This window comes from Physella acuta, unplaced genomic scaffold (assembly GCF_028476545.2).
Source record: "Physella acuta isolate Inbredline_101_S28 unplaced genomic scaffold, ASM2847654v3 ptg000096l, whole genome shotgun sequence".
NCBI classification, from domain to species: domain Eukaryota; kingdom Metazoa; phylum Mollusca; class Gastropoda; family Physidae; genus Physella; species Physella acuta.
In genome coordinates, this window is record NW_026731616.1 from 928,476 (window position 1) to 948,692 (window position 20,217).

At 37.7% G+C, this 20,217-nt stretch overlaps 4 long non-coding RNA genes across 4 annotated transcripts; all 4 read right to left on the reverse strand.

Moving 5' to 3' along the window:
- Positions 1 to 145: 145 nt before the first annotated feature.
- Positions 146 to 1,999, reverse strand: LOC131929819 (uncharacterized). The gene is made up of 3 exons (XR_009384003.1): positions 1,875 to 1,999; positions 740 to 782; positions 146 to 312 (listed from the first exon to the last, which is right to left on the reverse strand). It is a non-coding gene; the product is annotated as an uncharacterized LOC131929819 (long non-coding RNA).
- Positions 2,000 to 5,343: 3,344 nt separating this feature from the next.
- On the reverse strand, positions 5,344 to 6,959 carry LOC131930027 (uncharacterized). Its single transcript, XR_009384072.1, has 3 exons — positions 6,799 to 6,959; positions 6,040 to 6,070; positions 5,344 to 5,538 (listed from the first exon to the last, which is right to left on the reverse strand). It is a non-coding gene; the product is annotated as an uncharacterized LOC131930027 (long non-coding RNA).
- Positions 6,960 to 9,423: 2,464 nt separating this feature from the next.
- On the reverse strand, positions 9,424 to 13,568 carry LOC131930035 (uncharacterized). The gene is made up of 3 exons (XR_009384074.1): positions 13,416 to 13,568; positions 12,350 to 12,380; positions 9,424 to 9,631 (listed from the first exon to the last, which is right to left on the reverse strand). It is a non-coding gene; the product is annotated as an uncharacterized LOC131930035 (long non-coding RNA).
- A 3,362-nt stretch (positions 13,569 to 16,930) lies between these two features.
- On the reverse strand, positions 16,931 to 18,788 carry LOC131929844 (uncharacterized). The gene is made up of 3 exons (XR_009384009.1): positions 18,673 to 18,788; positions 17,077 to 17,146; positions 16,931 to 16,975 (listed from the first exon to the last, which is right to left on the reverse strand). It is a non-coding gene; the product is annotated as an uncharacterized LOC131929844 (long non-coding RNA).
- Between the last annotated feature and the right edge of the window lie 1,429 nt (positions 18,789 to 20,217).

Genomic DNA, 20,217 nt, shown 5'->3' on the forward strand with positions numbered 1-20,217 from the left:
AAGGTTTACTTTACTTTTTTTTTTAAATTTTGTGGTGTACGTAAGTTTTGGGAATACTAATGTATGTAATTATACGTAACGTAAAGCATATTTTTTATTAGAATATAAGAGAAAAATGAAGATCACAAATAAGTTAAATCTGGATTTGATTTTTATTTTTATTTTAACACCAAGTTGATCATACATCTCTATAGCAATCGATATTGACCATCGTAAAATAAGCGGAAGAAAATTTGTCAGGCAGTCTTGAATGTCATGATCGACCAGACTTGATGCAGAGGACTTAGTAGTCACTTAAGGGACACAGGAGGACTGAAAAATAATGTTTGTATATGTGAACAAATCAATATTGTTAACCAAAGTATTTTAAAGTTCAAATGTGGGATTAAGATTTATCCTGTGTTTTTTTTTTCAGGAGTTTGTTATTATTTTTTTTTTGAGGGGGTGGGGAGATGAGATACTGGTGAAAGTATATGTTTTTAAATACAATCCAATACGTTTGGACTATAGACTTTTTTCGGGGGTAGGGCCTGGAAAAACTCTGGAGTCACCTATTCCGCAAACTTGTCGTATTACAGAGAAGACAGTGGTTACATCAGACTATTTCAACTTTAAAATTTCAGTATGTTCACAATATTTTGTAACGCAAGACAGTAGTAGACAATAGAAGATAAAATATAGATGTTGCCACAATGTGACAACTGTTCACGTTTTCAGCAGTAAAAAATAATTTACTTACTAGCAGATTAACTACAAGAAAGAACAACGTAACCTGCAGAAACCTGATATAAAAAAAAAAGGTAAGTATTGTTCAAACCAATAAGCTTGATCAGATTTCTTTGATAACTATAAACGTACCATCTAGCTTATAATGAATATAAATATATATATATATATATATATATATATATATATATATATATATATATATATATATATATATAACAGAATTATATATGTATATAAAATAATTGTATATGTCTATAAAATAACTATAAATGTATATAAAAGTATATGTTACTATATAACTGATTTCAGAACAAATAATCCATATTTTGCAGTGAGATATTGTTTGTCTGAGATAATTGGTCTGAGATAATTTGTCCATGGTATCATTTGCCCTTATATCTTTTGTACGTGAGATCATTTGTCCTTGAGTTATTTTGTCTGGGAATTTTTTTTTAAATCATTTGTGTCCTAGAGATCATTTTTCCTTAGATAATTTGTTACTGAGATCATTTGTCCGTAAGATATTTTGTCTGAGATCATTTGTCATGGAACCAAAAGAGCAATAAATAAATAAATAAATAAATATATATATATATATATATATATATATATATATATATATACAGTGGCGGAACTAGAAAAAAAGGGCCACCCCGCAAAAAAAATTTTGGGCCCCGATATATATATATATATATATATATATATATATATATATATATATATATATATATATATATATATATATATATACATATATATATATATATATATATATATATATATATATATATATATATATATATATATATAAATTAAAGTCGGCTGTGGGCCCCTAAACTGCCTGGGCCCACCCAGGCAGGGGGGGGGTCTGGCGGCACTGTAGTTCCGCCCCTGTATATATACATATATATATATATATATATATATATATATATATATATATATATATATATATATATATATATATATATATATGTACACATTTATATTTATATGTATATATATATATATATATATATATATATATATATATATATATATATATATATATATATATAATGGCATTTTACCTTTAATCCAAATAATTTCTTTACGAAAAATTTCCTGAAGACAGATGTTTAACGTATAAAACTACCAACACCTACCTTGTTCAATCAGAAACAATGCCATGATGTACAACACTATAACAACTACAACAGCAGATTTCATCTTCTAGTATGTTCACGACCTGCTAGGGTTCTTGTGAAGCTCACAAGTGGCTCTTTGTCTAATGACATTGCCTAACTACTGTTAATCAATATCTAAGTTAATTAAAATTGAAAAACACGCCTCGGCCGAAAAACGAGTAGACTTAGCGCTGGCCACTTTGTTTTGGATACAAGGCCAAATTATAATGACCATTTTAAATGGCCAACACTATACTGGCCACATAGAAAATTACTTTGGTTTTATTTACAATCTGATCTATGTTGGCCTACCTAAACTTGTCACATTATTTTGATTTCAAAACCAGTGTCTCTTCTAGGCTTTTTTTATCAGAGGGCGGGGCGGGGGGTGGGGGTGGAGGAGTGGAGGGGAAACTTTAAATTTTCGGGAAGGGGGCGGACTAAAATTTCCGGGGGGACGGGGGGGGGGGTGGGTGGACACTGTTAAAATTATATATTTTCGATAGAAATTCTTTTTTTTTTTTTGTGTGTGAATGCGGTAGACTTTCTTCGTTGAGGGGGGGGGGAGGGGTCGGTGGAGAGATGCCTGGAAGAAGCTGTGTGCAAAACTACTTTGTGTAGTGACCGCTGTAATAGCACAGTGTATACATAATTGTATACATGCCACATAGCTAAATTCTATTGGCCAGGCTATATTTGCTACATTGTGCTGAATACTTGGCGATACAGATCTTTGGCAACACGCCACTATATTATACAAGCCACGTGAAAACCTAGTGCTAAAAAAATGTAGAGCTTCCCTAAAGATCCATAGGGCAGATGAAGTAGAGTTGTTTCTTGACCTCAGTATATGAATGTTGATCAGCATTATGCCCAGCCGCCTTTAATTTCCCCAAAGTGAGTCGGTTACCCATCAGAGCTGAGTGGACTCAGGCACATCCTACAGTCCCCAACTCGGACTGAGATCCAAACTCGAGACTTTCTGACTAGTACCCGAGCGCTCTACCATTCGACCACGCCGCCACTTGAGAAGATACACTGGCCCGTTGGCCATTTTTATTGACCACAATTAAAAAAGAGAGCAGTGTACTTAAAACAGGCCACATAATTTGACCTCACGACAACACTATCAACATCATCTTTTCCCGTTTGTGCCCAAGACACATTAGACAGATGAAGTAGAGTTCATATGTTTCAATGAACTCGGCATACAAGGGTATAATGTGGTCAACATTATATCCAGTTAACTCTTTATTGTTTCATTAAAAAACTAATTGTTCAGTTTCTTTAACTAAAAAACTGATATAATCAACATGAAGTCGAATTATTCAAAACGCAATCTAGTAACACATACACAGATTTTAAATGTTAGGCCTAAAGTGAGAACACAAACTGAAACGAAATGTAACAAAATGAAAATAAGTTCAGATTAATGAAACGGTTCTTTATAGTTGCATTTATAATGCTAAGTTGTGGGCTATACCTCGTAGGTAGTCCATCATTGAACCATTAGCATAGGTTGAAGCAATCGCCTGCAATTTCGGTTCAGCTGAACATATTTGTTCTTTGAAGCTTCTGGTTGATTAACTCCAGCTAGATGACGTTCCAGTTCGATTTTGATGTGATCTTGTTCCAGACGAAACTGGTTGATCAATTTAAAAACGGAAGGATGATTGCAATCTACCGTTTGTTGGAATGCGCGACGCCATGCCTCGACTGAGTTGTTTGTACGGGGTAGATTTTCAGAGGCACTGCCTTGTTATCTATTAAAGCATGAATTGTAAATATCTGATAGAAGATTACTGGTGCAACTCTGAAAGTTCCATCCACAAAACAATGTTCATTTTGCCCTCTTATTGTCGTTTGAAGAGGTTCAGGAATTTTTATCTCTGCAACGTTCTGTGGATTAGGTTATGGCAGCTGCTTGCGTTTTCTCTGTCTTTCTATTGCACGTGGTGAAGCGACGTATGCCGGCAAATGAGGTGCTACTGCCATCGAAATTCCTGCTCTGGCTTGTTGTATAATCTGCCTTGGTTTTTCCACCCCTTCCACTGCTCGTTTTCGTATAGCCGAAACAAATTTCGCTGCTTCGTTTTTAGCCGGATCAGGAGCTTGATTGTGTTCCGATGATGACAGAACAACATCGTTCAGCATTTTCATCCGTCCTCGGCAGCCATCTTTCTTGCAGCATCTGCATGGCCTACTTCCATCAGCAGTTGCTCTGTCCTTTCGATATATGTAGCTTTCGACCAATATAATAACCTTCCCTTTCTGTGATTCGATCTTCTACATGTTACTTGGGTTAGAAATATTTTCAAACTGCATTTATACCATATTAACCACAATATATAAATAAACACATGTCGTTTTATCGCACCGCCGATTGTTTAATGCCATATTTGTTTAGCTTACAACATGTGTTTTTATAATTGACTGCGCTCTTTTGTCGGCTCTCTTATGTCGGCGCTCTTTTGTCTGCGCTCTTATGTCTGCGCTCTTTTGACTGCGCTCTTATGTCGGCGCTCTTTTGTCGGCGCTCTTATGTCGGCGCTCTTTTGTCGTGCGCTCTTTTGACGACGGCTGTATTGTACTGGCTATATTGTATTGATAACTGTATAACGATCGCATGATACTGGCTATATTGTATTGACAACTGTTTAACGGCTGTATTGTACTAGCCATATTGTATTGACAACTGTATAACGGCTGTATTGTACTAGCCATATTGTATTGACAACTGTATAACGGCTGTATTGTACTAGCCATATTGTATTGACAACTGTATAACGGCTGTTTGTACTGGCCATATTGTACATATTTTACTGTACATATTTTACACATTAAGTTGGTCACAAGTTATAGGCAACAATTTACTTCCTAAACATTTTCTAACTTGTCTATTAATTTTTTTTTTTTTTTTTTTTTTTTTTTTTTTTAGTGTCTAGGTTACACTGATATCATTATCAAAGGTCTTCTGGTTTCTTGTACCTTATTTGTTTTGTGTTCCTATTGATGCTGGTTTAACCAGAGCACACTGAAGTCCGCCATCAACTCTTTTCCTATGTGGGTACAAACGGAGAATGTTTATTTCAGTGGCATCCATTTTTTTGTTGTTTTTTTTTGTTTGTTTTGTTTCCCGAATTTTACCGGCATGTATTGTCACTTGTCTTATGCTTGTTTTATATCGAATTTGTTTTATGTTCCAAATGATTTTCTTATTTACAGGTATGCCTTGTCTGCTGAAGTGTACAATGTTTCCTTCCAACATTCTTGCTTTCGTTTTAATTTTTATTTCACTATTAGCATCTCTCACAAACATGTTTTTAAAACACTGTATATACGAGCTATCAAATTATAGCGGGGGTATTCAATGGATAAAATTGTATCTAGACGATTAATAAATTAATTATTATCAATTTTAGCATATACAAAAAATCATTTAAAAAAATAGTTTTAATTTTTTAATTTCCATTTTGGTCATTGTTTATTACATACGTTCAAATCTGAGGCTCATCATTCTGGCTTGCTAGTTTTGACCGTGACAGTCGACCATTTAGGAAATGCACTATGCGTTTGATCACACAACAATCACTATGCCCACCAACCACAATCAGTGCGACATATTGTACCAACCCTTGTAACCCTGCGAGAACAATAAAAAAGTATTTTTAAAGTACATAGATTGGTAATATATATATATATATATATATATATATATATATATATATATATATATATATATATGTGTGTGTGTGTGTGTAACGATGTTGATAATTATCTCGTTTATCGTTCATGAAGTACGCGCCCACATATATTCAAAAAAACTTTTTGTCTCGCATACTAAAAACACACTTCACGTTTATACACGTCCATGCATTCACGCAAATACAAGCTTACACTTACATTTGACTCCCACACATAAAGGCTATTTCACTTATACACATGTCCCAAACTAAATTAAGCAAACCCATCACAACACCAACCATATTTTACAAAACATGTTAAATCCTATACCCTTAAGTAAATAATAAAAAGATTTATTACAAACAGTTCTACAAAACTTAAATTTACAAAACTTGTATTTCCTGACGTGTTAGCTAGAAAAGTGTTTGTTAATGTTTAATTGTTGATATGCGTTACTCACGAGCAATGGCGTCTACAACTTCGAGCCCAACCTATGATGAAAATAAAATTAAGCGTATTATGTTGTATTATATTGTTGCTTAATAGTAATAATCTGGAAACGGTATTAAATATATAGCTAAGTCTGATTAACTAACACAAATAAAAGATAAATGATGAAAGTAAAATATATAAATTTACCTGCATTGTTTTACTCTGTTAGAAGTGTAAATGTGGATATCTTAATGGTAACTCAAGATATCTCATGTGTCAAATTGCTTAGCTACTTGTCAAAATGAAAATACCAAAGGTACAAACTGACCAGTTACTTGCTTAAATTGAAACAGTAAAATGACTAACTTATCATTTACTTGCTTAAATTGAAACAGTAAAAGGACTAACTTACCAGTTATTTGCTTAAATTGAAACAACCCTACTAGCCAAAGTTAATCTAAAACAAACTAACTATCTACTAGCCAAACATAAAAGCTAAAAACAACAAACCATCTATATGTCAAAGAATAAATCTTAATTAAATAATTTAACCAACTTCTTGACAAATATGAAAGCTAAAAGAAACTCACCACTTACTAGCCAAACATGAAATCTAAAACAAACTAAACACCTACTAGCCAAAGATAAAATGTATCATAAATTGTACAGCTACTTGCCTAATACTTAGTTACAAAAATCCCAATCATACATTTTCCGTGCACATTTTTCCAACGGTATATTTTTTTAGACAAAAGTTACGTTAGAATACAATGATTACCCTAATTACCTTGGGTAATGAAGAAGAGCCAGATGGCAAGGTATATGATGTAGACTACAAGAGAATTCATCTTGTCACAATGTTGACGATCTGTAGACCTTTCACCCCGCGTGCTATGTCTTGTATCTTTTAAAAACAACCTTAAGCTTACTTAACTGTAGTTTACTGAAAAGAATGTGCTAGTTACTCAATAACTAATTATCGATAATCGAAATACCAGTTTGAGAAAGTTTAACTAAAACACAGTGGGCTGTCTTAAAGATCGTTTTTAACTTTTAACTGAAAAAAAAAATTAACTCGCCTACGCTTACCTGACCATAGTTGTGCTTTCAATAACTAACTTACCACATTGCACTGGCCATATTGTATTGTCCACACTTAAGTAGTCATAGGATACTTTACACTGAACACACGTTCCTTGTTCAGTGCACTGCATACATTTTACTAGACATATTATACGGACCGCATTGATAAGGATACCATTCATTAGTCACGGTATAATACCCAGGACACACTATAATGGTCGCTATAATACCCAGGACGCACTATAATGGTCGCTATAATACGCAAGCCACAATATAATCGCCGCTATAATACCCCGACCACACTATAATGGCCGCTATAATACTCGGGACAGACTATATTGGCCGCTATAATACCCAGGACACACTATAATGGCCGCTATAATACCCAGGCCATACTATAATGGCCGCTATAATACACATGACACAATATAATGGCCACTATAATATACTGGACACACTATAATGGCCGCTATAATACCCAGGACACACTATAATGGCCGCTATAATACCCAGGCCACACTATAATGGCCGCTATAATACACAGGACACACTATAATGGCCGCTATAATACCCAGGCCACACTATAATGGCCGCTATAATACCCAGGCCCCACTATAATGGCCTTTATAATACCCAGGCCACACTATAATGGCCGCTATAATACCAATGACACACTATAATGGCCGCTATAATACCAATGACACACTATAATGGCCGCTATAATACCAATGACACACTATAATGACCGCTATAATACCCAGGCCATACTATAATGGCCGCTATAATACCCAGGACACACTATAATGGCCGCTATAATACCCAGGCCACACTATAATGGCCGCTATAATACCCAGGCCATACTATAATGGCCACTATAATACCCAGGACACACTATAATGGCCGCTATAATACCCAGGACACACTATATTGGCCGCTATAATACCAAGGACACAAATAATGGCCGATATAATACCCAGGCCACATTATAATGGCCGCTATAATACCCAGGACACACTATAATGGCCGCTATAATACCAAGGCCACACTATAATGACCGCTATAATACCCAGGCCATACTATAATGGCCGCTATAATACCCAGGACACACTATAATGGCCGCTATAATACCCAGGCCATACTATAATGGCCGCTATAATACACATGACACAATATAATGGCCACTATAATATACTGGACACACTATAATGGCCGCTATAATACCCGGGACACACTATAATGGCCGCTATAATTCCCAGGCCACACTATAATGGCCGCTTTAACACCCAGGCTACACTATAATGGCCGCTATAATACCCAGGCTACACTATAATACCCAGGCTACACTATAATGGCCGCTATAATACCCAGGACACACTATAATGGCCTTTATAACACCCAGGCCACACTATTATGGCCGCTATAATTCCCAGGCTACACTATAATGGCCGCTATAACACCCAGGCTACACTATAATGGCCGCTATAACACCCAGGCTACACTATAATGTCCGCTATAATACCCAGGTCACACTATAATGGCCGCTATAATACCCAGGCCACACTATAATGACCGCTATAATACCCAGGCCCCACTATAATGGCCGCTATAATACCCAGGCCCCACTATAATGGCCGCTATAATACCCAGGCAACACACACTATAATGGCCGCTATAATACCCAGGCTACACTATAATGGCCGCTATAATACCCAGGCTACACTACAATGGCCGCTATAATACCCAGGCTACACTACAATGGCCGCTATAATACCCAGGCCACACTATAATGGCCGCTATAATACCCACATGACTACATAATGGCCACATGACTACACTATAAGAAAAAAAACATTCCTCTTTAGACCTAACGCTCCATTGGGCAGTTGAAAAAGAGTCCCTATATTTCTTGCCCTTAGTATTTAAAGGTATAGTGTTGTCAGCACTTTGCCCAGCCATCTTTACTTTCCCCAACATGACTTAGGTACCCATTACAGCTGAGTGTACTTAGTGACGTTTCAGTGACTTAAACCCGGATTCAAACTTCATGTCAGCATTCTAGCGTTCTATCGCTAGGCCACGCCTTCTGATATGAATACACCCAACTTGCTGATTTTTTTTTAAAATGTATCTTTGCAGATTAAAATTGCTTTGTTAAAATGTATTTTGAATCTGTCGCCTTGCTACATATTACCATGGACAAACATGTTTTTAAAACACTGTACGACACTGTATCAAATTATAGCGGGGGTATGCAATGGATAACATTGTATCTAGACGGTTAATAAATTAATTATTATCAATATTAGCGTAGGCAAAAAAAAATCATTTAAAATAAAAGAAAATACAGTTTTATTTTTTTAATTTTCGTTTTGGTCATTGTTTATTACACGTTAAAATCTGAGGCTTATCACTCTGGCTTGCTAGTTTTCACTGTGACAGTCGACCATTTAGGAAATGCACTATACGGTTGATCACATCACAATCACTATCCCATCCAATCACAATCCATTTCACACTTTCTACCAGCCTCTGTATCCCTTCGAGAAAAATAAAAAAGTAATTTTAAAGCACGAAAGTAAAGTTTGTTTTAGCAAGTAAACACACACACGAATACCACGATGTTGAAAACTATTTCGTTGATTCTCCTTGATCCAATACACGCCCCACTGATACATTCCCAAACCTTTAGTCTCCCACCCTTACAAGATATCAGAGGCGTAGCGAGGGGGGGGACATATGTCCCCGGGCGCCGACCTTAGGGGGGGGGGGCGCCAAACTGGGTTGGAAAAATAAATTGAAAATTTGAAGGGGGGGGGGGAAATCCAAAGTTTGAGGGGGGTGCAAATCAAAAGTACGAGGGAAAGTTTGTCCCCGGGCGCCGAGAAGAGTAGCTACGCCTCTGCAACATATCACATATATTATACACATATCCATACATTCACGCACATGCACGCCTACATTTGCACTCAATAAGGCTCACACGTATACGTGTACACATGGAATCCAGCAAAGTGCAGAATAAGATTATTCCATCTAGAGCAGGGGTCTCCAAACTTTTCAGTCCGAGGGCCGCATTAACTCTCAAATTTCAGTTCGGGGGCCAGTTTCTTCCAGGCATGTCTTTGATTTTTCTGGGCAAAGATCCTCAGCCATCACCAACAAACGATTTTGCCTTGGACAAAAAGATCTCCGCGGGCCGGATGAGAGGACTTCGCGGGCCGCATCTGGCCCGCGGGCCGTAGTTTGGAGACCCCTGATCTAGAGCATTAGAAAATTCAACCAAATCCAAACCCCCAAAACTGCTCCTTAATAATAGGGCTGGTAAGTAGGTCACCAACCAGTTATACGGCTCAATCAAACCTGCATGAGCCATAGAACAGGTTGGTGACCTACTTACCAGCCCTATCTATTGACAGGGAGACGTTTTGTCCTAAGGTTGTTTTTATTTACCGGCGTTAATTACTATACATGCAGGCAATTAATGTGTGTGTGGGGGGGGGGGGGGTATTGATCATGTATGATTTCACAAACATACAACTCTATTCTTAACCCCAAAACCTGTTTCTTAAATGTTACCTACAGCTGATTTTATTGTTTTCTTTACAGGAGTTAATTAATATACAGGCAATTTATCTGGTAGGGGTAGTGGAAGGGGGGGGGTGATTAACCGTAGCTGATGTCCTGCAAATCAGTGGCGCAGCGAGGGGGGGGCCGCACCGGGTGACACCGTTTAGGGAGGGGGGGGTGACACCAAAGCAAAAATAAGCAACATATATACAGAAAAATGATAATTTCACTTTATTAAATGATTAATATAAATAGTCTTTTAAGAGCTAAGTGGACAAATCCCGACGCGGGTGGGGGGGGGGGGTGACACCATGACGTAAATCTGCTAATAGTAAAGATAACATGCAACATCCAGCTGAATTTATAACCTAATATAGATACAAATCGTTAGTATTATCTGAGCACAGTTTAAAGCAATCACCGTGGGGGTGACGAGGGGGATGGGGAGAGTTACATAAACTCAACGTTGCAATATATATTCCTGAGGAAAACGGTTTGGTTGAGAATCGTAATAAGCTATATGTTAAACCATGTATGGGGGTGGAGGGGGGGGGGAATTAAATACATTCAGCAGAAAAAAAAATATTTAAATAATTATACACATGCATATACACAAACTTACAAGTGTATATGGAATCTATTTTTTTTTCTTGGGGGGGGGGGGGGGGGGAGAAGGTGGGGTGACACCCGATCTCGCTACGCCACTGCTGCAAATGCAACCTTATTCTAACCCCAAACCTGTTCCCAATAACTGACAAGTGATTGTGTTGTTTCTGACGGCTGGTTTTGTTTGTTTGTTTTTTTTTTAGTTTCTTTTTAATTTTAATTTTGTTTATTAATATATAAGTAATTCATCTGGTGAAGTGGGAGATGATTGACCGTAGCTGAGGTCCTGCAAACACAATCCTATCCAAATCCCCAAACCAGTTCCCTGACAATTGACTAGGGTAAGTTGTGTCTTACAGGTTTTTTTTACCGGTTAATTAATACAGGTATTTCATCTGGTGTACGTGTGGAGGAGGCGAGGGGTACATATGTCCCCGGGTGCCGACCCTATGGGCGCCAAAATGGGTTGAAAAAAAATTAAAAGCTCATTTTAGCTGCAGTTTTGCATCTAAATATTAAAAAATATTGAGGGGGGGGCGTCAAATTTAGTTTGTCCCCGGGGGGACGGGGGGACGACCACGACGCCAAATTGAAACTTCTTTTCCCCGGGGCGGGACGTCAAACTGAAACTTCTTTTCCAGGGCGTGGGGCGCCAGTTGAAAGTTTGTCGCCGGGCGCCAGGAAGGTTCGCTGCGCCTCTAGGGTGGGGGTTGGGGATTGGGGTGATTGACCGTAGATGATGTCCTGCTCCTACTCAAAACAACTTCGGACTTAGAAGAAATCACGAGAAACAAAAACAAACAAATCATTGAGTGAAACAGTAGATGTGTAAAATATATGGGCGACGTGTATGCAATATTTACCCTATTTTTCCCTAAAATCCACACACAACCACATAGCAAAATATGAGCACTATACAAAGTATGCTAAAAATATCTTGTGTACTTTTCACTGCCAATTTAAATATATCTTTCTTAAAACAAACACGTAAAAAAGTAAGAAACACTAGCAGAACACCAACTATATTCTACGAAACCTGTAAAATCTTAAAAACCTTAAGTAAAATTTAAACAAATTCTTACCAGCAATAGCGTTTACAAAATAGAGCCCAACCTATGATGAAAATAAAATAAAGCGTATTCTGTTGAGCATTACATTATATTGATGGTCAATAGTAATAATCTGGGAATAAAATTAAATGTAAAGTTTAGTCGATAAACTAACATTAAGATTATTACAAAATGTGAATATAACTTTATATGCCATTTCCCAATGTATTAATCTATTAGTGTCAAACTGGATATATCAATGGAAGCTCAAGATTTGCTGTCTACAGATATCTCAGTTGTCAGATTACTTAGTTACTTGTCAAAAATGAAAATACCAAAGGGACAAACTGACCAGTTACTTGCCAAAATTGAAACAGTAAAATGACTAACTTACTAGTTATCTGTTTTAAATTGAAACAGTAAAATGACTAACTTACTAGTTACTTGCCAAAAATAAATCATTAAACTGAGAAAATAAATGTATATGTTCAGAAGGGTTCCAATTATTGTTCAGTTATTTATCAAATTTATCATTTACAAAAAATAATATTTTAGTAGGCACATTATGTGGCGGTGTGGTCGGAGGGTAGAGAGTACGCCTGCAAATCCGAAAGTCTCGTGTTCGAATCCGGTGTCTCGAGTCCGTACATCGTTCCAGATTCACCTTATATATATAGGGGACTGAACATGGTGTTTACCAAATATTCTTTCATCGATGGGTCAAAGTCTCGAGTTCGAATCCGGGTTCAAGTCAGTAGACCGTCCCATAGCCCACCTAGCTCTGATAGGTACCTAACCCCTGTTAGGGAAAGTAAAGGCGGCTTCATATCCCTTCATATGCCGATGTCACATAAACAGGTGAACTCTACTTCACTTGCCGCATATACCGTCAGGTTCGGAAGGGGAACTTTACTGTTTTATACTTTTATTTCATAATTGCACATTTTCTAGTACTACATTTTCTATGACAGTGGTAAGCGTAAAATATTTTCCTTGGGTAATAAAAAACGCCAAGATAGCGACAGTGGTAAGATTAAAATATTTACCTTGGGTAAAGAAGGAAACATGATAGCGACAGTTGTAAGATTAAAATATTTACCTTGGGTAATGAAGAACACCAAGATGGCGGCATCTCTGAGATATACAACGACACGTTTCATCATTTTGACGATCTATAGAAGTTTAAGTAAAGATCACAAGTGTCTTGTCCTTTTCTCGAGCAAAATTACCCTTTAAACAACTGAGCATAAGAAAAATGTTTAGGTTGTTGTTCGATATCTAATTAACTTTGATCGACCTAACAATTTGAGAGAGTAAAAGATTTAGACACAATTTGTACTGGGTACACCGTACTTGCTGTGTTGATATCGATCAAATGTGTTTAGGCTAATATGTTCTTATAACATGTTTAGGGCAAATTCCAGTCGAACTAGTGAAACTATGCTAGCTTTTTTATATTGGCGTCGTAGAACTGGCCATTTTGTACTGGCTATATTGTACTGGCCTCAAGGCGAAATAGTACTAGCCATATTGTACTGGCCACTTTGTACTGGCCACTTTGTACTGGCCATTTTGTACTGGCTATATTGTACTGGCTACATGGCCACATTGTACTCTCCACATTCAGCTGGCCAAATTATATTGGCCACACGGCTACATTGTACTCTCCTAATTATACTGGCCACATGGCCATCTCATACTGGCCACATTGTACTGGCCACATTTTTACTGGCAACTCGACCACACTGTTATAGGACATTGTTCTGGCCACTCGGCTTACAGTATACAGACAATCTTGTGGCGACCACTTTATATTGTAGTATCCACTGGCCTAAGCGGTAGAGCGATAGCCTCCTAACGAAAGTCTCGAGTTCGAATTCGAGTCCAAGTCAATAGAACGTCATTGAGTCCACTCAGCTCTGATGAGTACCTAACTAATGTTAGTTAAAGTTAAGGCGGTTAGGCAAAGTGCTGACCACACCTTTTCTTCATATGCCGATGTCAAGATACATTATAAAGTTTACTTCATTTGTCCAATGGATGCTAGGTCCAAAGAGGATTCTTTTACTAACTGTGCGAGGGCCAATCTAATCTGACAATATGAATAATTTATACTCGCAAAATTATTTCGACCAGGTTACCCTGGCAGCATGGTCTAAAAATAGAAATCACATGACCACAACGTACTGTCCACACCATACTGACCTCATTATACTGACCCCTATACCACATTACACAAGCCACATGGCAACGTTGTGCTATCCACAGAGGCGTAGCGAGGGGGGGGGGGCGGGGTGCGGACCGCACAGGGTGACACCATTTAGGGTGGTGACACCAAGGCAAAAAATAGCAAAATGTATAGAGAAAAACTTGAGGGGTGGGGTGCAAAATTAAAAGTTTGAGGGGGGGGGTGCACAAATCGAAAGTTTGAGGGGGGTTGCAAATTGAAAATTTTAAAGTTTGTCCCCGGGAAGGGTCGTTACGCCTCTGGGGGGGGGGGGGGGGTGACACCATTAAGTGCCGCAACGGGTGACACCCGACCTCGCTACGCCACTGGCTATCCACATCATACTGGCCACTTTGTAAATGTTCATGTTACTATCATTAAACCAGCCATAAAGGACCTCAAGAATACACTAAATCAACCTACTTCAACAGGAGAATATTTTGTTAACTTTTTTAATACACCTTTTTACGGGAACTTTTTAAATTTCTTGAATACGAAATATAAAGGAAGTATTGTAATCGTGCAAAGGATTGAAATCCAAGATTTTAACAAATATCGACCTTTTCACGTCCCTGTATTGGAAAAAAAATTAGTTTTGTAATTGTGTCTGTTTGTCTATGTGTCTGTGTGTCTGTGAGTCTTTAACACGATGAGTTGAGTGCCGTTTCAGTTATGTTGACAAAATTTCACAAATAGGTATTGTATCAAAATACGTAGTAATGTATGAACTTTTGAACAATTTCTATTAACCGGAAGTGGTACTTACTCTACTTCCGGTTTCTCAAAAGTAAATAACTTGATTTCTGTTTCAGTTAGGTAGAAGAGGCCGTTTTTTTTTTGTCTTCTTTTCCAGTTCGTAACCAAGACACATGGGGCTGATGAAGTAGAGTTCATCTGTTTGAATAACTTCGGCAAACGAGGGGATAGTGTGGTCAGCCGCCTTTGTATCCCTAAAGTGGGTCAGGTACCCATCAGAGCTGGGTGAACTCAAGGACTTTATACTGACTCAAGAACCGTTTAGTCGGGGTGATTTTGTCGCGGTTTGTTTTGACCAGGCTGTTTTATAACAGGATCCTTTTTTTTTTACCTACACGATGAAAACATACATATACTGTAATCTACGTTGATTCTGTATATATTGAGTAGTTGAAATTCAATTTTTGAGCAAAAAAAAAACAAAATATTTTAATGGTGGTGAAATGATAAATAAAGCAAAAGAAAGCTTTGGGGATGAGAAATTCTTTATTACCAACTTGCTAGTTTAGGCCCACATTTGTTATTCACGTAGTAAAATATAACTTAAGCTTGATAGCGTGACCATTTTGGCGTAGACTCTATATAGCTAAGTGGTCAAGATGCTGAAAACAATATTGTAAATCAAAATTTGTATTAGTATTTGTTAGGTAATGGTTAATTAATAACGTTTACAATTAGAAGTTGTTGAGGATTTCATTATTAGATCTTAGCAGCCATTCATCATTAGATCATCATAGTCTTTTCCTGACTGTGAATATGAAACCTGATGCTAATGAAGTAGCGTTCATCTGTTTCAATAAATAACTTCGGCATACTGTGTATAGTATTACCCCTTTCTTCTTCTTCATCTTCGCTCTTAATTTTAGTGTTGGAAGGGATATTCTCAATGAAGTATACGTGTTAACTGGTTATGCGCCATTGAGGCCATTGAACTCCGATTTCAGCCAGCGTTTCTGTTGGTTTAGCCTTTGTCCTACCAAAAACAAATTATAAGGCAGCAGTTGTTTGACTTAGGAGGTGTCTCTCCTAGAAGAGTGGCTGTCCCATCATTATCCCCAATCACTTTTACTTTATGTAACGTGGGTCAGAGGCGTAGCAATGGGGGGCAGGGGGGATATGTCCCCGGGCGCCGACCTTAGGGGGCGCCAAAATGGGTTGTAAAAACAAGTTAAAATGACATTTTAGCTGCATATTTGCAGTTTGAAGGGGGGGGGGGGTACAAATCGAAAGTTTGTGGGGGGGGGGTGCGAATTGAAAAGTTGAGGGGGGTGCAAATCGGAAGTTTAAGGAAGGTGCAAATTGAAAGTTTGAGGGGGTTGCAAATTGAAAATTTGCTCCAGAGGGGGGCGCCAAATTGAAAGTTTGTCCCCGGGCGCCGGGAAGGGTCGCTACGCCTCTGACGTGGGTACGTTAGGTTGATAAATGAGTAATAGTAATCTTAAACAACTAGAACTGTGTAGTGTGTAAATGTTGTGGAGTTGGATGAACGTAGGTCGCAACATCTTGAGGCCAGTATAATACGAGAATGAAAGTTCTCTATTAAAACTTATCATACAACTAGGTTTAGGTGTGGTTTGACACCAACTAAAATATGTGCTAGTTTACTGCAATATAAAATATGAAACTTACTCCAACGTCTCCATTTTCCAAACTTGTTATCAAGCGGATTAAAAGGGCTATTAAAAAAAGGTATTTTGTTAAAAGAGCAATGAGTTAAATTTGTCATGCAACAGTTTTTTTTGTGCTATTATACTGCAGTATAAAATGATTCACTTACATTGAGCATACCCAATCATATTTACATGGGCAGGGTAGACCCATTTCAGCACACCGATTACCGCAAAACCCTGTTTAAAAAAATTTAAAAAAAAAGTACAGATAGCTCAAAATAACAAACTACTTCAGATTTTTAAAAATACATATTGGTCAGTGGCGTATGCAAGGGGGTATATGGGGAGTTACAGCCCCACCCACCAACAATGGACCCTTCTGTAAAAAGTTTTTGTTGTCAAAATACCACTTTAACTGATTTAAATGTAATCAAATGTAGTGGTATTGGAATATAATATTGGATCAAGTAGTTCTACCCTCTCACTGCATAACTGTGGTACTCATATAGAACCCAGTTATAACAAGGGGCCAGACTAAACGTCAAGGTTGGGGGTAGTGCGATGTACTGCCGGGACGCTGGAGGACTAGCCTGATTCGATACAGCCAACGATTATTGTAGTCCATCGTGTCTAGCCTAGTGTATAGCTTTGTATTTATAAAACTAACGTAGGCGCAAATTGTGGTCGAGTCGGTAAAAGCTCATGGTTGCTTACCTGAAAAGTCCCGAGTTCGAACCCTCGGGAAGATGAGGCTCGTTAGCTGGGGACAGCCACTCTTCTAACTCCAAAATCAAACAACTGTTGCCTTGTAGTTTGTTCTTGGTTGGACAAAGGCTATAGAAGCAAATCCAAAAAAAAAAGCTGGCTGAAATCGGAGTCAATGGCCTCAATGGCGCATAACCAGTTGACACGTATCCTTAATTGTGTTGGAGGCGTGGTCGAGTCGGCAAAAAGCTCATGGTTGATAAATTCGAAAAAAGTCTCGAGTTCAAACCCACTGGCAGATAAATCTCGATCCCCTTCAACACTAAAAATTTAGAACGAAGAAGAAGAAGAAAGTGTCTAGCCTAGTGTATAGCCTTGTATTTATAAAACGAACTTAGGCGCAAATTCTTAAAATACCCTCTCTGAAACTCTGGGCTCCAAACCGCGTATTGACAAAAATCGCACAATCCTGGCCGCCGCTCATTGGAAATATTTTTATTTTTATTTCGAAGAAACCTTCTCGGGAGTATTCTCATCAACTCCCTAAGGATTAATGACACTCGGATGAACGGTGTCAACCTGCATCTTTTATTTTTTATATACCATATATAGAGAAAAATCGCACCCTCCCGGGGAGCCACCCATGCGAAATTAATAATTTTTCGCAGAGTTTTCAATGAGTAATCTCTACAATTTCTCAAACTTTCAGGGCGATCGGATGAAAGGTATAAAAATGCATAAATGACAAACATACAGACAGACAAACATACATTGACATATATATATATATATATATATATATATATATATATATATATATATATATATATATATATATATATATATATATATATATATATATATATATATATATATATATATATATATATATATATATATATGTATATGTATGAATGTATGTATGTATGTGTGTATGTATGTATGTATGTATGCGCGCATAAAACTGAAGTTGAATAGACCAGACGAATCTTCTCCTTACAATCGTTCACCTAAGATACAGTCATGTTTACCACCTATAAATAAACGTATACACATACCTTTGTCAATCAGAAACAGTACCATGATGGCCAAAACTGTGATGAACACAACAGCAGATTTCATCTTGGTGTATTCTTGATGGTCTGTGCACTGTAGTAGTTTACCTCCCTTGTGTCTTATGTTTCTCTCCCTTATACTGAAGCAACGTTTTCTTCAAGAAATGAACGAAGCCGAATCGATAAGCGATTAACATAAGTTAATTAAAATTCCAATGAAGAGCAAAATATACTAACAAGTGAAATGGACATGTTTTAACCACGTGTTGGGTAAAATAATATGTTTTTGAAGTTGAAAATTAGGAGAGACTAAAGTAAATATAATTTCAAAATATCATTCAAAGAAAGTCCACAAGAAATTTAAACTTAATTTGAAGACAATTTACAATAACAGATAATAATATGTAAGAATAGATCTCCCATAGAAAATAGAAATGGATTTGTCATACGCTCAAAAAGCCTGTATCCTGCAAGTGGCGTAGCGAGGTCGGGTGACACCCGGTGCGGCACTTAATGGTGTCATCCCCAGAGGCGTAGCGGCCCTTCCCGGGGACAAATGTTCGATTTGCACCCCCCACCCTTCAAACTTTCGATTTGCACCCCCCCCCCCAATCAAGTTTTTCTCTATATATTTTACTATTTTTTGCCTTGGTGTCACCCCCCCCCCCTAAATGGTGTCACCCGGTGCGGTCCGCACCCCTCCCCCCTCGTTACGCCTCTGATCCTGCATCAAGACAGGCCCTCACCTGGAATTCACAGAGCAAAAAGGAAAAGAGACCGACCGAGACAGACCTGGAGACGTGACCTGGAAGAAGACACCAAGAAGATTGGATACACCTGGGGACAGTTGTAGAGTCTAGCCCAGGACAATGATGCCTGGAAAGCTCTTGTCGGAGACTTATGTCCCTACATTAACCCCTAACAAACACATACATCCATTCTTTAGAAAATAAGATCAAATTGTTCAAGTTGCTTTAAGTATAGGGAGTCTTTTCTTCTTCTTCTTCGTTTTTAATTTTAGTGTTGGAAGAGATCCACAAGAACACAATACAAGGCAGCAGTTGTTTGATTTTTAGAGTTGTTTCTCCTAGAAGAGTTGCTGTCCCCAGCTAACTAGCCTCATCTGCCCGAGGGTTCGAATTCGAGACTTTTCGGTTTAGCAACCATAACTCGACCACGTCGACCCCTAAAATAGGCAGTATGCTAATTAAATATTCCATCCACTACGAGACTATCAAGGTATTTAACCCAGAATTCTTGAAACGTCGTCTACCTGTCTAGTATATCGAGAATAAACGCCGCCATATTTGTCACAGTACTTGTGGTGTTGGGCTCTCTGTAGGAGAGAGCGACAACCTAACCTAACCTAATAGCGTATATTTGTTTTATTCGCGTCGTAAACTAAGTACCAATAGGGCTTATAAGAAGGTCACCAAGGTCATCGTACTTGCGAGGTAGTATTTTTTTTAAACCAAAGGTGAATATTTTTATCAAATCGTTTATTTAAAACTCGATGATTTTGATAGACTAAGATTATAAATGTTCTAT